Source organism: Dipodomys spectabilis, unplaced genomic scaffold (genome assembly GCF_019054845.1).
Source record: "Dipodomys spectabilis isolate Male_0828 unplaced genomic scaffold, ASM1905484v1 ptg001202l, whole genome shotgun sequence".
Taxonomy (NCBI): domain Eukaryota; kingdom Metazoa; phylum Chordata; class Mammalia; order Rodentia; family Heteromyidae; genus Dipodomys; species Dipodomys spectabilis.
This window is the reverse complement of record NW_024871879.1, coordinates 678-24948: the sequence shown is the minus strand read 5'-3', so window position 1 is coordinate 24948 and position 24271 is coordinate 678. Positions and strand designations below refer to the sequence as shown.

The 24271-nt window shown below is 39.0% G+C and overlaps 1 non-coding gene across 1 annotated transcript; it reads right to left on the bottom strand.

Moving 5' to 3' along the window:
* Positions 1 to 23710: 23710 nt before the first annotated feature.
* LOC122102990 lies at positions 23711 to 23812 on the bottom strand. The gene has a single exon (XR_006146660.1). It is a non-coding gene; the product is annotated as a U6 spliceosomal RNA (small nuclear RNA).
* Between the last annotated feature and the right edge of the window lie 459 nt (positions 23813 to 24271).

Here is a 24271-nt window from a genome sequence, read left to right as displayed (position 1 = left end):
TGAAAGACACCATCAGAAGGCCTAATCTAAGGATAATTGGTGTGGAGGAGCACCTAGAAACAGAAGTTAATGGTATAGGAAATTTGTTTAACAGGATCCTAGCAGAGAACTTCCCAAACATGCAAAAAGTTAGGCCTATTCAGATACAAGATGCTTTTAGAACCCCAAATAGACAAGACAAGCATAGGACATCCCACAGTCACATTATAATCCACACAGGATCAACTCAGACCAAGGAAAAGATCCTTAAAGCTGTCAAGGAGAAAAGATTAATCACCTATAAAGGCAAACCAATTAGAATCACCTCAGATTTCTCAGCAGAGACAATCAAAGCAAGAAGAGCCAGGCATGATGTATGCCATGCCCTAAAATCAAACAACTATCAACCAAGAATACTGTACCCAGCTAAACTCTCCTTCATAACTGAAGGCTAAATAAAAACCTTCCATAGCAATGAAAAATTAATGCAATACATCTCCGCCAAAACAGCCCTACAAAAGATTCTTAAAGATGTCCTAAACATAGAAAACCAACAAGACCACACTAAAGGCCAAGAAACAGCACCCAAACTGAGAATCCAAGAACCATAAGAAGAACCCAGGTTTCACAGAACCCAAGAAGGTGGATAACATGGCAAAAACTCCCAAATACCTCTCAGTCCTACCTATCAATATTAACGGAATTAACTCTCCAATTAACGGTCATAGACTGTCTACTGGGATTAAAAAACAAGATCCTTCTATCTGCTGTCTTCAGGAGTCACATCTTGCCCATACCAACAAACACATTTTCAATGTTAAAAGCTCGAACAAAATCTACCAAGCAAACGGCCCCCATAAACAGGCGGAAGTTGCAATCCTAATATCAGATAAAATAGACTTCAAATTAAAATTCATGGGAAGATATAAAGAAGGTCACTACATGCTAATTAATGGATTTCCCATTCAGGAGGATATTACGATTCTAAATATCTATTCACCAAACAATGGAACACCCAAATTTATCCAAGAAACACTACTTTCCCTCAAATCCCACGTAGATCCAAAGACATTAATTGGTGGAGATTTTAACACACCACTCTCCCCACTAGATAGATCAACTCAGCAAAAACTCAACAGAGAAACCGCAGAATTAAACAGCTGCATAGATCAAGAAGATTTAACAGACATCTACCGAACATTTCACCCAGCAGCATCAGAATACACGTTTTTCTCAGCAACACATGGAACATTTTCTAAAATAGACCATATTTTAGGCCACAAAGCAAACTTGTCCAAATTCAGAAACATTGAAGTTATACCTTGCATTCTCTATGAACATAAGGGAATAAAATTAGAACTCGACAACAAAAACCTCCAAAGAAAGTCCGGTAACACATGGAGGCTGAAAAACACACTGCTGAATCACCAGTGGGTCATGTAAGAGATTAGAAAGGACATTCAAATGTTCATGCTATTCAACAAAACGAGCACACAAATTACCAGCTCCTCTGGGACACAGAAAATGCAGTACTCAGAGCCAAGTTTATAGCTCTGGGCTCCTCCATCAACAAATTGGAGAGATCTGAAACGAACAATTTAATGAGACATCTGAACCTCCTTGAAAAAGAGCAGCAAGAAAAACCCCTATCCAGTAGATGGAACGAAATAATTAATATTAAATCAGAATTAAATGAATTACAATCCAAAAAAACTATAGAAAGAATCAACAAAACAAAGAGTTGGTTCTTCCAAAAAATTAACAAAATTGACAGACTCTTAGCAAATCTTATCAGAAAAAGAAGAGAACAAACCCAAATAAATAAACTCAGAGATGAGAATGGAAACATCATCACGGAAACAATCAAGATTCAAAACATTATAAGGGAATATTTCTCAAACCTGCATGTTAATATGTTTGAGAACTTAACAGAAACGGACCTTTTTCTAGCAAATATTGACATGCCAAAACTAAACCAAGACGAGTTAAACCATCTTAACAGGCCCTGAAATAGAAAGCACTGAAATAGAAAGCACTGAAATAGAAACAGCAATAAGAGACCTCCTAGCTAAGAAAAGACCAGGACCAGATGGCTTTACAGCAGAATTCTACAAGGCCTTCAAAGCAGAGTTCACACCAATACTCCTCCAACTATTCCATGAAATTGAAGAGAAAGTTCACTACCGAACACATTCTATGAAGCCATCATTTCCCTCATCCCAAAACCAGGCAGGGACTCATCAAAGAAAGAGAACTATAGACCCATTTCTTTGATGAACATTGATGCAAAACTTCTCAACAAAATTTTGTCCAAACCAAGTCAACAACTCATCCAAAAAATCACACAGCACGATCAAACAGGATTCATTTCAGGGATGCAAAGCTGGTTCAATATACGCAAATCAATTAATATTATTCATCACATCAACAGGAGCAAGAATAAGAACCACATGGTTATCTCAATACATGCAGATTAAGTATTCGACAAGATCCAACACCCCTTTATGATGAAGGTTTTGGAAAAATTATGAATCCATGGAACATTCTTCAATACAATAAAGGCTGTATAGGACAAACCTACAGTCAGCATTATACTTAATGTTGAAAAACTAAAGCAATTTCCTCTTAACTCAGGAACAAGACAAGGATGTCCAATCTGTCCGCTTCTTTTCAATCCAGTATTAGAATGCCTAGCTACACCAATAAGAAAAGATGCAAACATAAAGGGGATCCAAATAGGGAAAGAAGAAATAAAATTGTGCCTCTTTGCATATTACATGATCTTGTATTTAAAGAATCCCACAGACTCCACTCCCAAATTACTCAAACTGATTCAAAACTGGCAAAGTAGCAGGGCATAAAATTAACCCCCCCAAATCAATGGCTTTTCTGTATGCCAACAATGAGAAATGTGGGGCTGAAATTAGGAAAGTTACTCAATTTGTAATAGCCCCCCCAAAAAATAAAATACCTAGGAATTAACTTAACCAAAGAACGAAGGACCTCTATGATGAAAACTTTAAAATCTTGAAAAAGGAAATCAAAGCTGAACGCAGAAAATGGCAAAAAATCCTATGCTCCTGGATTGGAAAGATTAACATCGTGAAAATGACAATACTTCCCAATGCTATCTACAAATTCCAACCTCATTCTTCAAGGAAATAGAAGAGGCAATCCAAAAATTCATACGGAACAATAAAAGACCCTGAATAGCAAAAACTCCCCTCAAAGGAAAGAACACTGCTGGAGGAATATCAATACCAAATTTCATACTCTACTATAAAGCCATAGTAATCAAAAGAGCTTGGTACTGGCACAAGAATAGACCAGAGGACCAATGGACTATAATTGAAAACCCAGAAATGAACCTTCAGTTCTATAGCCATCTAATCTTCGATAAGGGAGCTAAAAAAAACAGAATGGAAGAAAGACAGCCTCTTCAGTAAATGGTGCTGGTATAATTGGTTAACTACTTGTAGAAAACTAAAGCTAGATCCTTATATATCACCCTGCACCAGAATCAACTCCAAATGGATCCAAGACCTCGAAGTCAAAGCAGACACTCTGAAAACATTACAGGATGGAATAGGAGAAAACCCAGGGCTCCTTGGCGCAGGCCGAAATTTTCTTAATAGGGACCCAGAAACACAAAAAATCAAAGAAAGGTTGGACAAATGGGATTGCATGAACTTGCAGAGTTTCTGCATGGCAAAGGACATAGCTAGCAAGATCAATAGAAAGCCTACAGATTGGGAGAAGATCTTCACTAGCCATACAACAGACAAGGGTCTCATATATAAAATGTACTTGGAACTCAAAGAATTAAATCTCCCAACAACAAATCCTCAAAGAAACAACTGCCCAATAAATAAGTGGCTAAAGACTTAAAGAGAAAATTCTCAAGAAGAAAGAAGGATTGCCAATAGACACATGAAGAAATGCTCAACATCCCTAGCCATAAAATAAATGCAAATCTAAACAACATTGAGATAACAGCTCACCGCAGTTAGAATGGCAAAAATTAAGAATTCTAACAACAACAGATGCTGGAGGGGATGTGGACAGAAGGGAAACTTACTTCATTGTTGGTGGGAGTGTAAACTTGTTCAACCACTTTGGAAAGCAGTATGGAGTTTCCTCAAAGACTTCATATAAAGTCCCTTAAGACCCAGCAATCCCACATTTGAGCATTTACCAAAATGTTTACAAACAAGACCACACTAAAGCTACCAGCATAACTATATTTATTGCAGCATTATTTACCATAGCTAAGATATGGAACCAACCCAGATGCCCCTCAGTAGATGAATGGATCAAGAAAATGTGGTATATATACACAATGGAATTCTATGCCTCCATCAGAAAGAATGACATTGCCCCATTTGTTAGGAAATGGAAAGGCTTGGAAAAATTATATTAAGTGAAGTAAGCCAAGCCCAAAGAAACATAGGTCCCATGGTTTCCCTTATTTGCAATATCTAATATATGTATGAGTCAAGCAGAAAAGGTGAGATAATGTGATGTTAGGAAAATGAACCCTTAGATATGTGTTTTAATGTTTTTTTTCTTTCATGCATTTGTTTCTAACGCATTTATAAGATGATTTCTTTGTTGCTTTGTATGTCCCTCCACCACATTATAACCCTTGCTTTCACTATATTTGATGTCGGTAAAATTTGTGGAGGAGATGGTGAAATACAAGTCGTTTAAGGATACAGGTGGACTTGTTGCAACAACGAGAAGTACAAGTTGTCATGTCAAAAACGAACTTTACAACTTTGGTGCGGGGGTGGGGGTGGGGGGAGGGGTGGGGGACTGGGTGGGGGAGTGGGCAGGGGTAGGTTGGGAAGGGATGTGTGAGGGTATACAAAGGAGGAGGCTGAAATGCTTGATAAGAAATGTACTCATTATCTTGCCCATGTAATTGTAACCCCTCTGTACAGTATGTTCACAAAAAAAAATAAAAATGTAAATTAATTAAAAAATAAAATAAAAAATTAAAGGAACAATTGAATTTGTAGTTAGTTCATGATTGTTTTATAGAAGTCCACACAAAAGGTATTGGATTATGTCTTCCATTTTAGTTATTTTGTATAGTTCTCCCAATTAAAGAATACTGACTGTTTTTACATTAATGTTTTAATACGTATTCTACAATGATACTTCATTAAATGCAGGCGTAATTTAATAATAATTCATAATATATATAATTTAATATCCCCGCACTGTCTCTCTCTCATATATATTGCAAACTACACATCTATTTATCTATGTATCTATATCTATACCTATATCCATATCTATATCTACACCTCTATCTTTATCAGCCACTATTATGGCTTGTTCCCAGGTCCTCAGAACTGGTTGGCAGCTCAGTTTGTCAAAGGCTTTTGTACTACAACTGATGCTTTCATGAATTGTGCATTGTGGGCTGTGAGTTCAAATCCCAGCCTGGCCAATATTTTGTATGTGGAGTCAGAAGCCAATTTTTACACATTTTTTTTCCTTCTCTATGAAAGTCCTGGGTCTCAGTATGATGTATAAGCCATATTCAAATAAATCCCTGTGATAAGATTAAATAAATGTTATATATGTAATAATAATAAATAAAATAAAAAATATGGGTAATAAATATCATATGGAGTAAACCCATGTATATAAATAGATCTCATATATGAATATTATTTTTTTCGGTGCTGGGGCTTGAATTTAGGCCCTGGAAACTGGGCTGAATTCTTGTCTTCAATGACGGTGAGCTTCTTCTCCCCCACTGTGCCACAGTTACCCAGAACCTGAGTTCAAATCCCAGGCCAGTCAGAAAAATGGTGTAAATTCCAAGTCAGGGCCTTATTTTTTTTGGCCAGGCCTGGGGCTTGAACTCAGCTCAGGGTAACTCTTCCTCACCTTCGATCATCTTAGGCTGGGTTGCAGCCTCTGTACCCACAGTTCATCCTGAGATCCTAGAATCCGAATTCAAATCTTGGCTCTCGCAAAAAAAAAAAAGGAGAAATGCTGAGAAGGTAGCTCAGTAATAGAGTCCTTGCCTTGCATGCATAAGGCCATGGATTCGATTCCTCAGTACCACATAAGCAGAAACAAGTCACGAGTAGCGCAATGGCTCAAGTGGGAGAGCGATAGCCTTGAGCTGAAGAGTTGAGGAACAGCACCGAGACCCAGAGTTCTGACCCCAAAACCAAAAAGATAAAAGAAGAAAAGAGTGGGGGAAAAAGGAGAAGGTTAAAACTGGGAAGTATTAGAGGCAGTTTTACATTGTTTGTTCCTTTGCATTGCAAGCAGGGCTCGGAAAGTGTACCTGACCTTGCACTGCAGGATTTTGGTGGGCTATCTGGGAAGCCATAGCCCAAACCAGAAACCTAGGCCTGGGGTGTGAATCCCAGGACTCCCACCTATGAATGGTAGGATATTCTAAGAAATGCATTCCGATATACATCCTTATGAATGGAATGTTGTAAAGTAACAATTACATTATTGTATGGTTATATTATAAAATTATACACAATAATTATACTATATTGAATAATTTTCAATTAATACTTTGTTATGTATTCAACCATAATACTTCAATATAGGAAGGAATAATTTATTGATAAGTGGTAGTAATATAATATATATAATTAAATAATATACAGACATCTCTGTCTTGTTTTATACATATATACATATATATATATATACATATATATATATATGTTACAATCTACATATCTATTTCTACACTTGTCATTCCTGGAGCTCAGTGGTAGAATGCTCGCCTCGAATGTATGAAGACCTGGGTTCAATTCCACACCATTACATGCACAGAAAACCCGGAAGTAGTGCTGTCAAGCAGTTGAGCACTGGCTTTGAGCATGAAAGCTTAGGGACTGTCTAGGCCCTTACCTCAAGCCCCAGGACTGGATCCAAAAACAAGTTAGAATGTTCTGACTGCAATTATAGAAAGGCAGGATTTCAAATACCTCATCACAGAGCAAGCTGGGAGTCTGAAACTGACGGCTGTCATCTAACCTAACTTATCCAGAGGTCAATAGCTGCAGCCCAGCATCATGGAACCAGACACTGACGGCTCACCACTAGCTGCTCAGGGGGTGAGATCAGACACTGGGGGTTGAAAACTCAGCCCTGGCACGAAGTCTGGTAGACTCTGAGCTGTGCCTAAAAGTGGTAGAGATCTAGCCTTGAGGAAAAGATCTTAGGACAGTCCCTCCAACCTATGAGAGGCTGATGACTCTCCCTCACAAAACACCCCTTTAAACCATTAGATGTGAACTTGTGCAGTTTGTGGCATGTATCTGAAACAATGGTGATACTGATGAAAACACCCTAATTCTAATGACAGTTTGTGGGATATAGTTATGTGATGAGTCCTTCCTGGGGTGCTGGGTGTTGAGTACTTCTGGGTTGTCCATGGGGTATTGAGTGCTGAGTCCTTCACAGGGTGCTATGTGCTAAGTCCTTCACGAGTTGTATTCTTTAATCTGGTCCTTATAAAAGCTACACAAGTGATATGAATGTGCAGATGAGAAAGTTGAGGCTCAGATATGTCCCCAAGGCAGGGCCAAATTTATGTATGTACTAAACTCTAGTGACTTGTCTCCTGCAGACAATTGTTTTGGTTTAGGTTTCTCCATCATGAACCTTGAACGCAGAGCATAGGTACTGACTTTCTTCTTGGGCTCATGGCTATTTTTCTACCATGCTGAGCCAAGGACCCACTTGCAGCAAAGTGTCATGGCTTAGATGTCTTTAGCTGAGGTCTATCATTCTGCCTGCTCAGGAAGCTGAGGATCTCATTTCAAAACTATCCAAGATCACGGTCCAAAGACAGCCTTGGCAGGAAATTCCTTGAGATGGTTATCTCCAATAAACCACCAGAAAGTCTGAAGGGGCATTGTAGCTCAAGTGGTAGTGTGCTAGACTGAGATGAAGAGCTCAGAGGCAGCACCCAGGTCCAGACTTCAACTCCTCCAATTTATAAGAAAAGAAAGAAAGAAACCTGGAGTGCTGGGAATGTTTCTTAGGGGTAGACTGCTTTGTGTGTGTGAAACCCTGGGTTTGAATCCTCAGTACCACATCCCTAGAAAAAAAGCCTGAAGTGGCTGTGTGGCTCAAGTGGTAGAGTACTGTCCTTATATAGCAGAAACTCAGGTACAGTGGTTAGGTCCATAGTTCAATCACCAAGACGGTGTATGCGCACACACACTCACACACACACACGCGGAGGCACCGTTGCCAATAATGAATCATTTCATTGTGTTCAGCTCCCTAATTGCCTAACAGAAGGACTGTTGGATTAATGGTAGCAGTTTGTTTCAACACTGAAACATAGTCTTACAAAGACAGGATGAGTGTAGGGAATTTGGTCTGCCATGGCAGGTGGCACAAATGAAAGCTTCCAGTCAAAACAGAGCACAGGGGACAGAGATTGCTTGTTGTACAAAGAGGTCTTTTTTTTTCCTAACAGCCTTAACAGCCTGAGCACACTCATCCTCACTAATTGGCTTGGATGAATTGTTTTTTATCCAGATGCACAGGAGTGAGGCTTTTTGTCTGCCTGTTCCAACAATGAGGCAGATTTCCTTCAGCAGCCTGGGGTATGGGGACTCCCTCAGGTTAACTGGGAACAGTGAGGGGAGCCCCGGATCATGCACTGTCTTGAATGCACACTCTGTGCTAAGAATTCATTCTATTCAAAGCAAATTTCCTAGCTAGGTGCCTTTCTGAATAGCAACTCTGGATCTTCACAAATTCAAATACATGTATACATACACAGACACATGGAGTTACTGGCTCTTTTTTTGTGGCAGGTCCTGAGGCTGGAACTGTGAGTCTAGACATTTTCCCTGATCTACTTTTGCTCAAGGAAGCAAATGCTTCCTTGTGTCTTAAACCATGATTACTATGATTACTCTAGGTTGGGATGCAGCTTTTACACCCACAGATGATTCAGGGATCCTAGAACCCGAGTTCAATTCCCAGCACTGGCAAAAATACAGCAAACCAACAAAAATGGAGAAGGAAAACTAGGTAATTTTACACAACAGGTTTACTTTTGTTTCCTTGGCACTGTGACCCTCCTAGGGCTCAATGACTTGGCTTGAAAATTGTACGTGACCTTGCATGGATGAAGGATGGGGGGCTGTCAGTGAAGCATGAGTCCAACCCAGATATCTAGGCCTTGAGATCGATCCTAGGCCTGCCACCTACATATGGCTGAAGATCTTAAGAAACTTGTTCCTATCTATAGGAATACTAATAGAATGTTTGAAATGTACTAACTGAATTACTAATTAGATACTCATTTCAGTATAAGATTTTATGCAATAAATATAGGTCATTGATTAATTCTTTATTAAGTATTCTACAGTGATTAATTAATGGAGGCATAATTTTACACCATATAATTAGTAGTAATAGAATATGTAAAAATAAGATATAGACATCACTTTTTGTATAAGATTATACACTGGAATCTACATAAATGTCTGTCTCTGTATAACTTTGTAGATGCATATACATTTATTAATACACACACACACACACACACACACACACACACACACACACACACACTGCAATCTAAACATCTATCTGTTTATATATTGGCCATTCCTAGGCTTGATCTCAGGTCCTCAAATTTGCCCAGTAACTTCACTTGCATCAGACTGGTGTGCTAACATTTACCCTTTCATGAAGGGGGCCTGTTAGAGCCTGAGTTCAAGTCACAGAACTGGCAAAAACAAGCCTGGTGGAAAAGCCAATTGTCCCACTTGTTTTCCTTATCGGTGAAAGTCCTGGGCCTCAGGAATGATGTAGAATACATAAGCAAGTCTATGTCTCATGTAATAGGATGCAAAAAATGTTATATGTGTAATCATACTCAAATGCATAAGAAACAAATAAAACATAAAAAATGAATACACTAAGCACAACATGAGTAAACCTGTGCATGTCAATATAAATCATGTATTTAAAATGTATACGAATATTTTTTTGAATTCAGGCCCTAGGAACAAGCTTTTCTTTCTTGTCTCCAACACGGTGATCTTCCCATCCCTCACAGTACTGCAGATTTCCCCAGACCCTGAGTTCAAATCACAGGCCTGGCAGAAAAAATGGCAAGAATTACAAGCCAAGGATCCTCACAATATTTTTAATATTTTGTATGTATATATGTATGTATGTATGTAAGAATTTTTTTATTTTTTCAAGCACATGGCTTGAATTCAGGTTGTGGCAATTCTACCTCAGCTTTGATCACTCTAGGCTGGGGTGCAGCCACTGGACCCCCAGCTGCTGATGGGATCCTAGACACTCAGGCCTTTCAGGAAAAACAATGCACAGAAAAAATGTGGCCTTTTTACGTTTTCTTCCTTTGCATGGTGACACTCCTGGGTCTGAATGACAATGTTGCAAAGGGTACTGCCCCTTGCATTGCTGAAGGTTGGCAGACTCTTAGGGAAGCCACAGGCCCAAGTGGCAACATAGGATCTGACCAACCAATGGCAGGAGATACTAAGAAACTGGTTCCCATCCATAGGAATAACAATGGATTCTTGTCAATGTTACAGTTGAATGAGTTGATCGTGAATGATGCTCCTATAAAATTAGACAGCATGTTTTCATGAGTCTTATTGATTTTATTTAATATTTTTGAAGCATTAAAAGAATATTATTATTTACAGGAATGCAATAATTTCAGTACACTGATTGATTTCATTAATAGTGTAAGGATGAAAACAATAACATTAATTACATGGACGCATAAAAAATACCCAAGAATTGGTAGGAATGTAGTCTATATAACTGAATAATGTATAGACATCTCTGGCACTCTATAAAGATATACATTTATTAGTGTGCTGTCATCTGCATGTCAATCTGTTCATATTTTGTTAACTCCTGGGCTTGATCTCAGGTCCTGGGAACAGCCTATCACTCAGTTTGCCCCAGGAAGGCGTGTTCACACTCGCCCATTCATGAATTTGGCCCTGTAGGCCATGAGTTCAGATACCAGCACTCCCAAACAATGAATCGTTGAGTAAGAAGCTGATGCTGACATGTTTTCCTTTTCTGTGAATGTCCTGGGTGTCAGATATGAAGTGGAATACATATGTAGGCCTATATCCTATGTAATCAATGTAACCAATGTTCTATGTGCCATAATAGTCAATAAAATAAATGGTCAATACATAAAGAAAACAAAAAAATAATAAAATAACTACACTGAATGCAATATGGAGTCAACATATGTATATAAATATAAATCATATATGTAAATTGTACATGAATACGTGGGGATTGATTTCAGGCCTAAGGAACAGACTTGAATTTCTTGACTTCAAGGAGGCCAGATTCCCCTTCCTACACAGTACAACAGTGTTACCCAGACCATGAGTTCAAATCCCAGTCCTGGCAGAAAAATGGCACCTTTATAGTATGTGAGGCCCAATTCTTAGGTATTTCATTATTCCTCCATTTTATGAATGTGATTGTTTACATCTTAATAATGTATTAAATAAAATCGATTAGTGTCCTATAATATAATTATGTATATTTTTATCCTAGAATCATTCAAGGACTGCCCATTCAATAATGACATACATCCCATCCATTTGTATTCATATGGATATGAATGAGTATCTTAGGATCTCCTGCCATTTGGAGGTGGCAGGACCAGGATTCAAACTGTGGGCTCCAGCTCCCACCACTTAAACTTGAGGATAGGGAACTCACTGGTCTGTCCAAGAACATCAGCAAGACCAATGATTAGGCAGGCACCAGTGGCTCTCAACAGTCCTCCTTGATGTTTACAAGGCTGTGATGGGAGGATCATGGTCAAAGTCACCCTCAGGAGGAAAGTCCTTGAGACCCCTGTCCAACTTCAGTGCCAACAAAGCCAGAAGCCCTGTGGCTCCAGTGGTAGAGGGCCAGCCTTGAGCAAAAGCAGCTCAGAGACTGTGCCCAGATCCTGAGTTCAAGGTTCGGGACTGGTAACAAACAGACATAAATAACAATCTGTGCAGCCATCCAGCTAAAGTGGTCTCCCTCTTGTCCCCAACTGAATGGGAAAAGGGCTGGCTGGGAGAGTCCCTGTCAACTTGACTCTGCCCATGCTGATTGCATCACAGGATTCTAGCCACACCCCCATTCTTTCATGTTTCTTTCTGACCAATGGAATACAAGAATGGTGGCAACGCCCACATTCCATGATGCCTGGTAGCAACTGGATTCCCTCTTTTAGTACACCACTACCAGCAGTTAAGGAAGGTAGAGGTAGCTGAGTGGTGAGCAAGAGACTCAAGGTAATTTTAGGGAATAGTAGGAAATTTACATGTCCCAGCCCCCTCCCCCCCCCTTCCTGTGGTGCTGGATTTCAAATCGCAGCCAGCCTAAGGCCCTGACCTGTTCCCTGCCCCTGGTCCTCTGCTCTGGGCCCATGTGTCTGCCATGCCACCGCCATCCCTGCTTGCTCTACCTGGATCAGCTGCCAACAGCGTCTCCCAGCAACACAGGTGAGTGGCCGCCCCAACACCATTCCCAACTCGGGTCAGAAACCCCTCTGAGAGCACCATGACCCCCTGCTTGTTTCCTCTCCCTGGCTCTGAGGAGCCACCTTTTTGTCTTGTGCATTTCTGAGAAAAAACCAATATATGCTCAGGCTAGGCTGAGCTCAGGTGGTCCTCCTATCTGTGACATGTATGCTCCACCAGGCCTGGTCTTCTGTAGTTGGGATGGTAGACATGTAGAGCCATGCTCAGTCATCAGTTTAGATGGATTATCACAAACTCTTAGTCCATGGCAGCCGATTCTTGACCACAGATAAAGCTCTGGGTAGGGCCACAACAATCGGAACTCAGTCTCTTCACAGAATAGTTGTGAGGAAACAAGGGATTTATATAGAGGGATCTCTGGAGCATGGCTAGGCACAGAGGGAGTGGCCTTCAGGTAATGTTCTCAACAATTCTGTGAGCATAAGACAGGAAGATATCTGGAAAGGGCTCAGGTGTCCCCTGTTATTAATGGGGCAACGGTTGTGGGATTATGAAACAAAACATGGCTCTCTTTCATCATTAACCTATTCCCATGAGGAAGGGTATCCTTCACTGTGTTGAGTTTTGCAACTGGGGACAACAAGGCATGGAGAAGCTGGGTGACCTACTTATGATCTCAAGTTCACAGAAATCTAGGCTTGACTTCTCTACCATCCTCCCCAGTTAAATGGGTGCTATTCAGCCCACTTTTTGTAGTGGGAAGTCCACTTCTTGTCAGTCATGGGGCTTGAACTCTAGGTCTGAGCGCTGTTCTGGAGCTCCTCAGCTCAAGACTAGCGCTCTACCACTTGAGCCCACAGCACCACTTTCAATTTTCTGGTCGATCTTTGGAGATAAGAGTCTCACAGACCTTCCTTACCGGGCTGGCTATGAACCATGATCCTCATTTCTCAGACTCCTGTGTAGTTGGGATTAGAGTTCTGAGCCACCAGCACAGGGCTTAAGTGTAGTTCTCACTTTCTTTCTCCCTCTCTCTCACATGAACTGGTTGAATGTCCTGGAGGAGGTGGCCCATTGTCCCCATGTGGCTAGACCCCATAGTGGCCCTCTCATTCTGGAGGTGGGTTGTGGATCAGGAGCTGTCTTGCTCAGCCTGTTGAAACAGCTCCATGACATAAGCCTCTCTGTACCCTAGCTAGACTATGACAGTTATTCATTTTCCATCCAGCCTTACTAGACTTCTCATATTGTATTGTTTTCTACATCATTTTCTGGCACCTAGACAAAATTATGATACATAGTTACGGAATCAAAATGTAATGTCTTCTTAAGAAATTCATTTAGGGTTCTGGGAATGTGGCTTCATGGTACGGTGATTGCCAAGCATGCATGAAACCCTGGGTTCAATTCCCCAGTACCACATAAACAGAAAAACACTGAAAGTGGTGCTATGCCTCAGGTGGTAGAGTCCTAGCCTAAAAAAAAAAAAGCTCAGAAATAATTCCCTAGCCATGAGTTTAAACCCCTGGACTAGCAATAATAAAAAAAAAGTATTCAAATATTTTTTCATTCATGTGACTGTTTCTAATATATTTATAAGATGATTTCTTTGTATGTCCACCCCCCCCACGATATAACCCCTGCTTTCACTGTATTTAATGTTGGTATAAATTGTGGAGGGGAAAGGAAAAAAACAAATCGTTTAAATAGGGATACAGGTGGATCCATTGCAATAATGAGAAGTACAAGTCGTTATGTTGAAAAATGAACTTTACAATTTTGGCGGGGGGGGGGCAGTAGAGATGGGGGGATAGGAAGGGATAGGAAGGGGAAACAAAGGAGGAGGCAACAATACTTGATAAGAAATGTACTCATTATCTTGCCCATGTAATTGTAACTCCTCTGTACACTATTTTCACAATAAAAAAAAACCATTTAGTTAGTAAATGCAAAATAAAGAAACCATACTTTGAATATATAATTGCTCCTTCCATACTGACACCTGACAATAGTCCATAATTCATGTACTTTACTTACTATAGCATACTCTGTTAAAAAAAAATTTTTGGTCATTAGGTCAAAGCAACTAATGCCAGGAATGTGCTCAGATGTCAGGTGAAGAATTATTCTGGAAATTCAAAGATTCCAGGATTTTGTGTGGTCACTGCTAATCACAGAGAGAAGGATAGTCTAAGTGACATTTGGAAATCTTTTTGGTTAATCATGGTACCAAAAACGCAGAGGCTAATTAAGAGTTGTGATAGAATAGAAGGAATAACTCGATGGAAGGATAAGTGATAGTAACTAAGGTGTACCAGAAAATGTTCTAGAGAACCATTTTTGGTTATTGAAAAACTAGTTATCAACTAGGCTTATTCCTCATTGCCTTTAGCATTCTAAATCTCTTAGGCTAGTTCTTAATCTCTGTGTTGTTGTATATCCTTCTATGCTGTTCTTTCATACCTTATCTCCTTTGTTTTCTAAAAATCTCAGGGAACAGGAAGCAAAGGAGGAGGCAACAATGTTTGATAAGAAATATACTCATTATCTTGCCCATGTAATTGTAATTGTAATTCCTAGAAGTTTATGTTAAGTATTTCACAAGTTTTATTTCCCTTAATTCTTAAGAAAACATTTACTATAATTCTAATATTATTACCATTTTAGTGTTAGGAAATATTTTAATTAAAGGCACTAAGTGCATGGCCCAAAGACACACAATGGGGAAGGAAATGAGTCAAAATTTCCAAAAGTAAGCAATAAAAAGTAGGTAAAATCCTCTCCATTCCCTTACTCTCTCAATTCAATATTCATGTTGTCCAAGAAATAATAGCATAGCAATTATTGCCGATGGTAATTGTTTTCTGTCACATTTTGTCTTCAACACAGTGTTGGTGACATTGGGTTATCATGCTCAGAGCTGAGCTCATAAATTAAGGTCTAAAGAGAGACAAATGTCTTCTGTTCCACAGTTCCAGTATACATTTTAAAAAGTACTAAAACTAGCCAGTAGCTGGTGGCTCACGCCTATAATCCTGGCTACAGAGGAAGCTGAGATCTGAGGATTGCGCTTCAAAGCCAGCTCGGGCTGGAAAGTCTGTGAGACTCTTATCTCCAATAAACCACTAGGAAAGCAGAAGTGGCACTGTGGCTGAAGGGGTAGAGCACTCACCTTCAGCTGAAAGGCACAGGGACAGCGGCCAAGCCCAGAGATCATGCCACATGACCAATAAAAAAAAGATTAAAACTTTTAAATACCATCACTTACTGTCTTTTAAGAATCCAAAACGAAATAAATTCACATATAATCACTCCAAAATGCTTTAAAAGCAGGAGATGATAAACAAGCCTCCATGAACTCAATTTTCTTCTACTTTATAAATTATTCTGAAAGACTTGTGCTGGTTGGTCACACCTATAATCCTGTCTACTCTGGTATATGCTCATGAAACTGAGATCTGTGGATAACCGTTGGAAGCCAATCAGGACAAAAACTATTCATGAGATTATTTTAAAAAAATTACAATGGAATTCTATGCCTCCATCAGAAAGAATGACATCACCCAGTTTATTAGGAAATGGAAATACTTGGAAAAAATTATATTAAGTGAATTAAGCCAGGCCCAAAGAAGTGAAGTAAGCCAAGCCCAAAGAAACATAGGTCCCATGGTTTCCCTTATTTGCAATATCTAGTATATGTATGAGTCAAGCAGAAAAGGTCAGATAATGTGATGTTAGGAAAATGAACCCTTAGATATGTATTTAAATGTTTTTAATGCATTTTTAATGCATTTATAAAATTATTTCTTTTTTGCTTTGTATGTCCCTTCCCCACAGTATAACCCCTGCTTTCACTATATTTGATGTTGGTATACTTTGTGGAGGAGAAGGGGAAAAACAAGTCGTTTAAGGATACAGGTGGACACGTTGCAACAATGAGAAGTACAAGTTGTTATGTCGAAAACGAACTTTACAACATTGGTGGGGGGGGGTTAGGATGGGGTAGGGGTGGCAGGGGGAGGCTGGGAAGGGATGTGAAGGGTAAACAAAGGAGGAGGCTGCAATGCTTGATAAGAAATGTACTCATTATCTTGCCCATGTAATTGTAACCCCTCTATACAGTATGTTCACAATAAAAAAATAATAAAAATATTTTAAAAAATTAATGAACTAGCAAAGAGCCAAGAATGGAGATGTAGCTTATATAGTAGCTCATCAATCTAGAGAGGAATGGCCTAGTGAGACCTTGGTGCACTGAATTCAAACTCTGAGAATGAAAATGCGCAGGCACGCACACACACACACATACACATACACACATATTTATTCAAAATATCTTCATATCAGAATTTTGCATTAATTTCTTTGTTAACGATATTACATGGGTAAAATAGGGGAAATATTCTCTTCCATCTGAGAACATTTTTATATTTTTTATTGTAAAAGTACTGTACAGAGTGGTTATAGTTACATGAAAAGGTAATGAGTACATTTCCTATCAAGCATTGTTACCTTCTCCTTTGTTTTCCCCCGCGATCCATTCCCTCCCACCTCCACAAGTACACTTCCCTCTCCTCCCCTCCTAAATTGTAAAGTTCATTTTTCAACATACTCTCTTGTGTGTCACATTTTTGCAATGGTCATACTCTATGCTTATTTAAGCCTTTTGTTTTTTCCCTTTCCATCCCCAAGTTAGAGAAGTGTACATACAAGATGGAAGTGCACCAACATCAGATACAGTGAAAACAGGGGTTTAACTGTGGGGGATGCACATATAAAAAATCACATCGTACATTAGAAATATATTAGAAACCACAGGAAGAAATAAAAAACCACTTGTGTCTTTATCATGGGGTTCATTTACCTTAACATAATCTTATCTAGTCATATGCACATGCTTTTGACCTTTTTTTTTAAATTGTGAAAATACCATACAGAGAAGTTACAATTACATGGAAAAGGTAATGAGTACATTTTTTATCAAGCATTGTTGCCTACTACTTTTTTTCGCCTTACCATACCTTTTTTGCTTATCCCAGACACACATTAGTTATTGCAAATAAGGGATACCATAGGACCTATGTTTCTTTTTTTTTTAATTCTGAAAATGCCATGCAGAGGGGTTTTAATTACATGGGTGAGTTATTGAGTACATTTCTTTTATTTTTATTGTGAGAATACTGACAGAGGAGTTACAATTACATGGGCAAGATAACGAGTACATTTCTTATCAAGCATTGTTGCCTCCTCTTTGTTTCCCCTTCCCATCCCTTCCCATACTCCCCCACTTCCCCCATCCGGTCCTCCTCCCACCAAAGTTGTAAAGTTCATTTTTTGACATAATGACTTGTACATCTCATTGTTGCAATGGGTCCACTTGCTCCTCCTTTGTTTCCCCTTCCCATCCCTGCCCATCTTCCACCCCCCACTCCCACTCACCCCTCCCCCACCCTAGTCCCCCCACTGTCCACATCCTTCAACCCCCGGCCAAAATCATTTTTTGACACAACGACTTGTTCATCTCATTGTTGCAATGGGTCCACCTGCATCCCTATTTAAACGATTTGTGTTTCCCTTCCACTCCACAAATAATACCAACATCAAATACAGTGAAAACAGGGGTTTTAGCTTGCAGGAGGAACAGACAAAGCAACAAAGAAATGATCTTATAAATATCTTAGAAACAATCGCAAGAAAGAAAAACCATTTGAATCCTTATCTTGGGGTTCATTTTGCCTAACATCAACTTATATGATGTTTTCTACTTGTAGCAGACACATACTAGTTATTGAAAATAAGGAAACCATGGGACCTACGTTTCTTTGGGCCTGGCTTAATTCACTTCTTTGGGCCTGGCTTAATTTACTTAATATAATTTTTTCCAAGTCTTTCCATTTCCTAACAAACTGGGTGATGTCATTCTTTCTGATGGAGGCATAGAATTCCAGTACACACACACACACACACACACACACATTTTCTTGATCCATTCGTTTACTGTGGGGCATCGGGTTTGGTTATGTATCTTAGCTTTGGTAAATAATGCTGCAATGAACATAGTTTTGCTGGTAGTTTTAGTATGGTCTTGTTTGTGATCATTTGGGTGAATGCCCAAAATGGGATTGCTGGGTGTTAGGGGCGCTCTATGTAGTCTTTTTTTTTTTTTAATTTAATTTAATTTTATTTGTGAACATACTGTACAGAGGAGTTACAGTTACATGGGCAGGATAATGTGTACATTTCTTACCAAGCATTGCAGCCTCCTCCTTTGTTTACCCTTCACATCCCTTCCCAGCCTCCCCCCTCCCCCCCTAATCCCAATCCTTCTCCTTCCTCCCCCCCCAGCCCCCCCCCCCACCAACGTTGTAAAGTTCGTTTTGGACATGACAACTTGTACTTCTCATTGTTGCAACAGGTCCACCTGTATCCTTAAACAACTGGTTTTTCCCCATCTCCTCCACAAGTTATACTGACATCAAATATAGTGAAAGCAAGGGTTATACTGTGGGGGAGGGACATACAAAGCAACAAAGAGATAATCTTATAAATGTGTTAGAAACACATGCATGAAAAAAAAACATTAAAATACACATCTAAGGGTTCATTTTCCTGACATCACATTATCTGACCTTTTCCGCTTGACTCATACATATACTAGATATTACAAATAAGGGAAACCATGGGACCTACATTTCTTTGGGCCTGGCTTACTTCACTTAATATAATTTTTTCCAAGTTTTTCCATTTCCTAACAAATGGGGCAATGTCATTCTTTCTGATGGAGGCATAGAATTCCATTGTGTATATATACCACATTTTCTTGATCCATTCATCTACTGAGGGGCATCTGGGTTGGTTCCATATCTTAGCTATGGTAAATAATGCTGCAATAAACATAGTTGTGCTGGTAGCTTTGGTGTGGTCTTGTTTGTAAACATTAGGGTAAATGCCCAAAAGTGGGATTGCTGGGTCATAGGGGAGCTCTATGTGGAGTCTTTTGAGGAACCTCCATACTGCTTTCCAAAGTGGTTGAACAAGTTTACATTCCCACCAACAATGAAATAAGGTTCCTTTCTGTCCACATCCCCTCCAGCATCTGTTGTTGTTAGAGTTCTTGATTTTTGCCGTTCTAACTGGAGTGAGGTGATATCTCAATGTTGTTTTGATTTGCATTTCTTTTATGGCTAGGGATGTTGAACATTTCTTCATGTGTCTATTGGCCATCCTTCTTTCTTCTTCAGAGAAGTTTCTCTTTAAGTCTTTCGCCCACTTATTTATTGGGCAGTTGTTTCTTTGAGGATTTGTTGTTGGGGGGTTTAATTTTTTGAGTTCCAAGTATATTTTAGATATGAGACCCTTGTCCGTTGTATGGCTAGTAAAGATCTTCTCCCAATCCATGGGCTTTCTATTGATCTTGCTAGCTATGTCATTTGCCCTGCAGAAGCTCTGCAACTTTATGCAATCCCATTTGTCCAACCTTTCTTTGATTTCTTGTGTTTCCGGGTCTCTATTCAGAAAATTTCGGCCTGAGCCAAGGAGACCCAGGGTTTCTCCTATTCCATCCTGTAATGTTTTCAGAGTGTCTGCTTTGAGTTCAAGGTCTTTGATCCATTTGGAGTTGATTCTGGTGCAGGGTGATATATAAGGATCTAGCTTAAGTTTTCTACATGTAGTTAACCAATTTTGCCAGCACCATTTCACTGAAGAGGTTGTCTTTCTTCCATTCTATTGTTTTAGCTCCCTTATCGAAGATTAGATGGCTATAGGTCTGTGGGTTCATTTCTGGGTTTTCAATTCTATTCCATTGGTCCTGAGGTCTGTTCTTATGCCAATACCAAGCTGTTTTGATTACTATGGCTTTATAGTAGAGTTTGAAGTTTGGTATTGATATTCCTCCAGCAGTGTTCTTTCCATTCAGGAGTGTTTTTGCTATTCGGGTTCTTTTATTGTTCCATATGAATTTTTGGATTGCCTCTTCTATTTCCTTGAAGAATGAGGGTGGAATTTTGATAGGTATTGCGTTGAATTTGTAGATAGCCTTGGGAAGTATTGCCATTTTCACGATGTTAATCTTTCCAATCCAGGAGCATGGGAGGTTTTGCCATTTTTTAAGTTCTGTGCTGATTTCCTTTTTCAAGATTTTAAAGTTTTCATCATAGAGGTCCTTCACTTCTTTAGTTAAGTTAATTCCTAGGTATTTTATTTTTTGTGGGGCTATTACGAATGGAGTTGCTTTCCTAATTTCAGCCACACTTTTCTCATTGTTGGCATACAGAAAAGCCATTGATTTTTGGGGGTTAATTTTATAACCTGCTACTTTGCCAAAGTTTTGAATCACCTTGAGTAATTTGGGAGTGGAGTCTATGGGATTCTTTAAATACAAGATCATGTCATCTGCAAAGAGGGAGAGTTTTATCTCTTCTTTCCCTATTTGGATCCCCTTTATGTCTGCATCTTCTCTTATTGCTGTAGCTAGGCATTCTAATACTAGATTGAAGAGAAGTGGAGAGAGTGGGCATCCTTGTCTTGTTCCTGAGTTAAGAGGAAATGGCTTTAGTTTTTCACCATTGAGTATAATGCTGGCTGTAGGTTTGTCATATACAGCCTTTATCGTATTGAGGAATGTTCCATGGATTCCTAATTTTTCCAAAACCTTCATCATAAAGGGGTGTTGGATCTTGTCGAATGCTTTTTCTGCATCTATTGAGATAACCATGTGGTTCTTATTCTTGCTCCTGTTGATGTGATGAATAATATTAATTGATTTGCGTATATTGAACCAGCTTTGCATCCCTGAAATGAATCTTGTTTGATCGTGGTGTATGATTTTTTGGATGAATTGTTGAAGTCGATTGGCCAAAATTTTGTTGAGAAGTTTTGCATCAATGTTCATCAAAGAAATGGGTCTATAGTTCTCTTTCTTTGATGAGTCCCTGCCTGGTTTTGGGATGAGGGTTACGATGGCTTCATAGAATGTGTTCGGTAGTGAGCTTTCTCTTTCAATTTCATTGAAGAGTTGGAGGAGTATTGGTGTGAGCTCTGCTTTGAAGGCCTTGTAAAATTCCGCTGTAAAACCATCTGGTCCTGGACTTTTCTTAGCTGGGAGGTCTCTTATTGCTGTTTCTATTTCAATGCTTGATATGGGCCAGTTAAGCTGGTTTAACTCATCTTGGTTTAGTTTTGGCATGTCAGTATTTGCTAGGAAAAGGTCCATTTCTGTCAAGTTCTCAAACTTATTAGCATAAAGTTTTGAGAAGTATTCCCTTATAATGTTCTGAATCTTGGTTGTTTCCGTGGTGATGTTTCCATTTTCATCTCTGAGTTTATTAATTTGGGTGTGTTCTCTTCTTTTTCTGATAAGATTTGCTAAGGGTCTGTCAATTTTGTTAAGTTTTTCGAAGAACCAACTCTTTGTTTTGTTGATTCTTTCTATAGTTTTTTTGGATTCTAATTCATTTAATTCTGATTTAATTTTGATTATTTCTTTCAGTCTACTGGATTGGGGTTTATCTTGCTGCGCTTTTTCAAGGAGGTTTAGATGTGTCATTAAATTGCTAGTTTCAGATTTCTCCAATTTGTTGATGTAGGAGCTCAGAGCTATAAACTTGCCTCTGAGTACTGCCTTTGCTGTGTCCCAGAGGAGCTGGTAATTTGTGTGTTCATTTTTGTTGAATAGCATGAACATTTGAATTTCCTTTCTAATCTCTTCCATGACCCACTCTTGATTCAGCAGTGTGTTGTTCAGCCTCCATGTGATACTGGACTTTCTTTGGTGGCTTTTGGTGTTGAGTTCTAATTTTATTCCCTTGTGGTCAGAGAGAATGCAAGGTATAACTTCAATGTTTCTGAATTTGGACAAGTTTGCTTTGTGGCCTAAAATGTGGTCTATTTTAGAAAACGTTCCATGTGCTGCTGAGAAAAACGTGTATTCTGATGCTGCTGGGTGAAATGTTCGGTAGATGTCTGTTAAGTCTAGTTGATCTATGCAGCTGTTTAGATCTGCGGTTTCTCTGTTGAGTTTTTGCCGAGTTGATCTATCTAGTGGGGAGAGTGGTGTGTTAAAATCCCCAACAATTAATGTCTTTGGATCTATATGGGATTTGAGGGAAAGTAGTGTTTCTTTGATAAATTTGGGTGCTCCATTGTTTGGCGAATAGATATTTAGAATTGTAATATCCTCCTGAAGGAGAGATCCTTTAATTAGTATGTAGCGACCTTCTTTATCTCTTCTCACGAATTTTCATTTGAAGTCTATTTTTTCTGATATTAGCATTGCAACTCCCGCCTGTTTATGGGGGCCGTTTGCTTGGTAGATTTTGTTCCAGCCTTTAACATTGAAAATGTGTTTGTTTTTACGGGCAAGATGTGACTCCTGCAGGCAGCAGATAGAAGGGTCTTGTTTTTTAATCCAACTAGACAGTCTATGTCGCTTAATTGGAGAGTCCAGTCCGTTAACATTAAGAGATAGGACTGAGAGGTATTTGGGAGTTCCTGCCATGTTATCCACCTTCTTGGGGGCTGCGAAAACTAGGTTCTTCCTATGGTTTTTGGATTCTCAGTTTGGGTGCAGTTTCTTGGCCTTTGTTGCGGTCTTGTTGGTTTTCTATGTGTAGGACATCTTTAAGAATCTTTTGTAGGGCTGGTTTGGTGGAGATGTATTGTTTCAATTTTTCTTTCCTATGGAAGGTTTTTATTTGGCCTTCAGTTATGAAGGAGAGTTTAGCTGGGTACAGTATTCTTGGTTGATAGTTGTTTGTTTTTAGGGCATGGCATACATCATTCCAGGCTCTTCTTGCTTTGATTGTCTCTGCTGAGAAATCTGAGGTGATTCTAATTGGTTTCCCTTTATAGGTGATTAACCTTTTCTCCTTGACAGCTTTAAGGATCTTTTCCTTGGTCTGAGTTGATCCTGTGTGGATTATAATGTGACGGTGGGATGTCCTATTCTGGTCTGGTCTATTTGGGGTTCTAAAAGCTTCTTGTATCTGAATAGGCCTATCTTTTTGTATGTTTGGGAAGTTCTCTGCTAGGATCCTGTTAAACAAATTTCCTAGACCATTAACTTCTGTTTTTAGGTGCTCCTCTACACCCATTATCTCTATGTAGTCTTTTGAGAAACCTCCATACTACTTTCCAAAGTCTTTGAACAAGTTTAAACTCCTAACAACAAGGCATTAAGGTTCCCTTCTGTCCACATTCCATCCAGCATCTGTTCTTTTAAAAATCTGGAATGCTTCACGAAGTCGAGTGTCATCCACAATCAGGGGATATTCTTCTCTTTGTTGTTCCAATGTTAGTGTATGTGCTACTGAATTGAGCACAGAACAATTTTATATATAAAGTGTAATTGATTTTCTTAAACTAGACAATTCCACAAAAATTAAATTCAAAAGAATTGTTGTGAAATTTTAGAACCATGTATTTCTTACATAAGAACACATTTAAGAATAAAGTCAAGATTGACATGTCCAAAACAAAATAATTCCATATATTTGTTGTTCAACGGATATGTAGGAGGAGGAATTCAATTATTCTGTACAAGGAACCTGCCATAATAAACACTATAGAAAGTGTTAAGGTTTGTTAAAAGTTTTAATGTTTTAAATATGTTTAATTTTGGGAATTTGCTCATATATGACAAAATTAAGACTATTTAGCACGCTGTAAAACTTTTCCATAAAGCGTTTAAGATTCATGGTAGCAGTCATATACTACTAAGTATGTACATTTCAGAGTTTATAGAAACTTTACTAATGAGAAATTGCAAAGTGTTTGTGTAA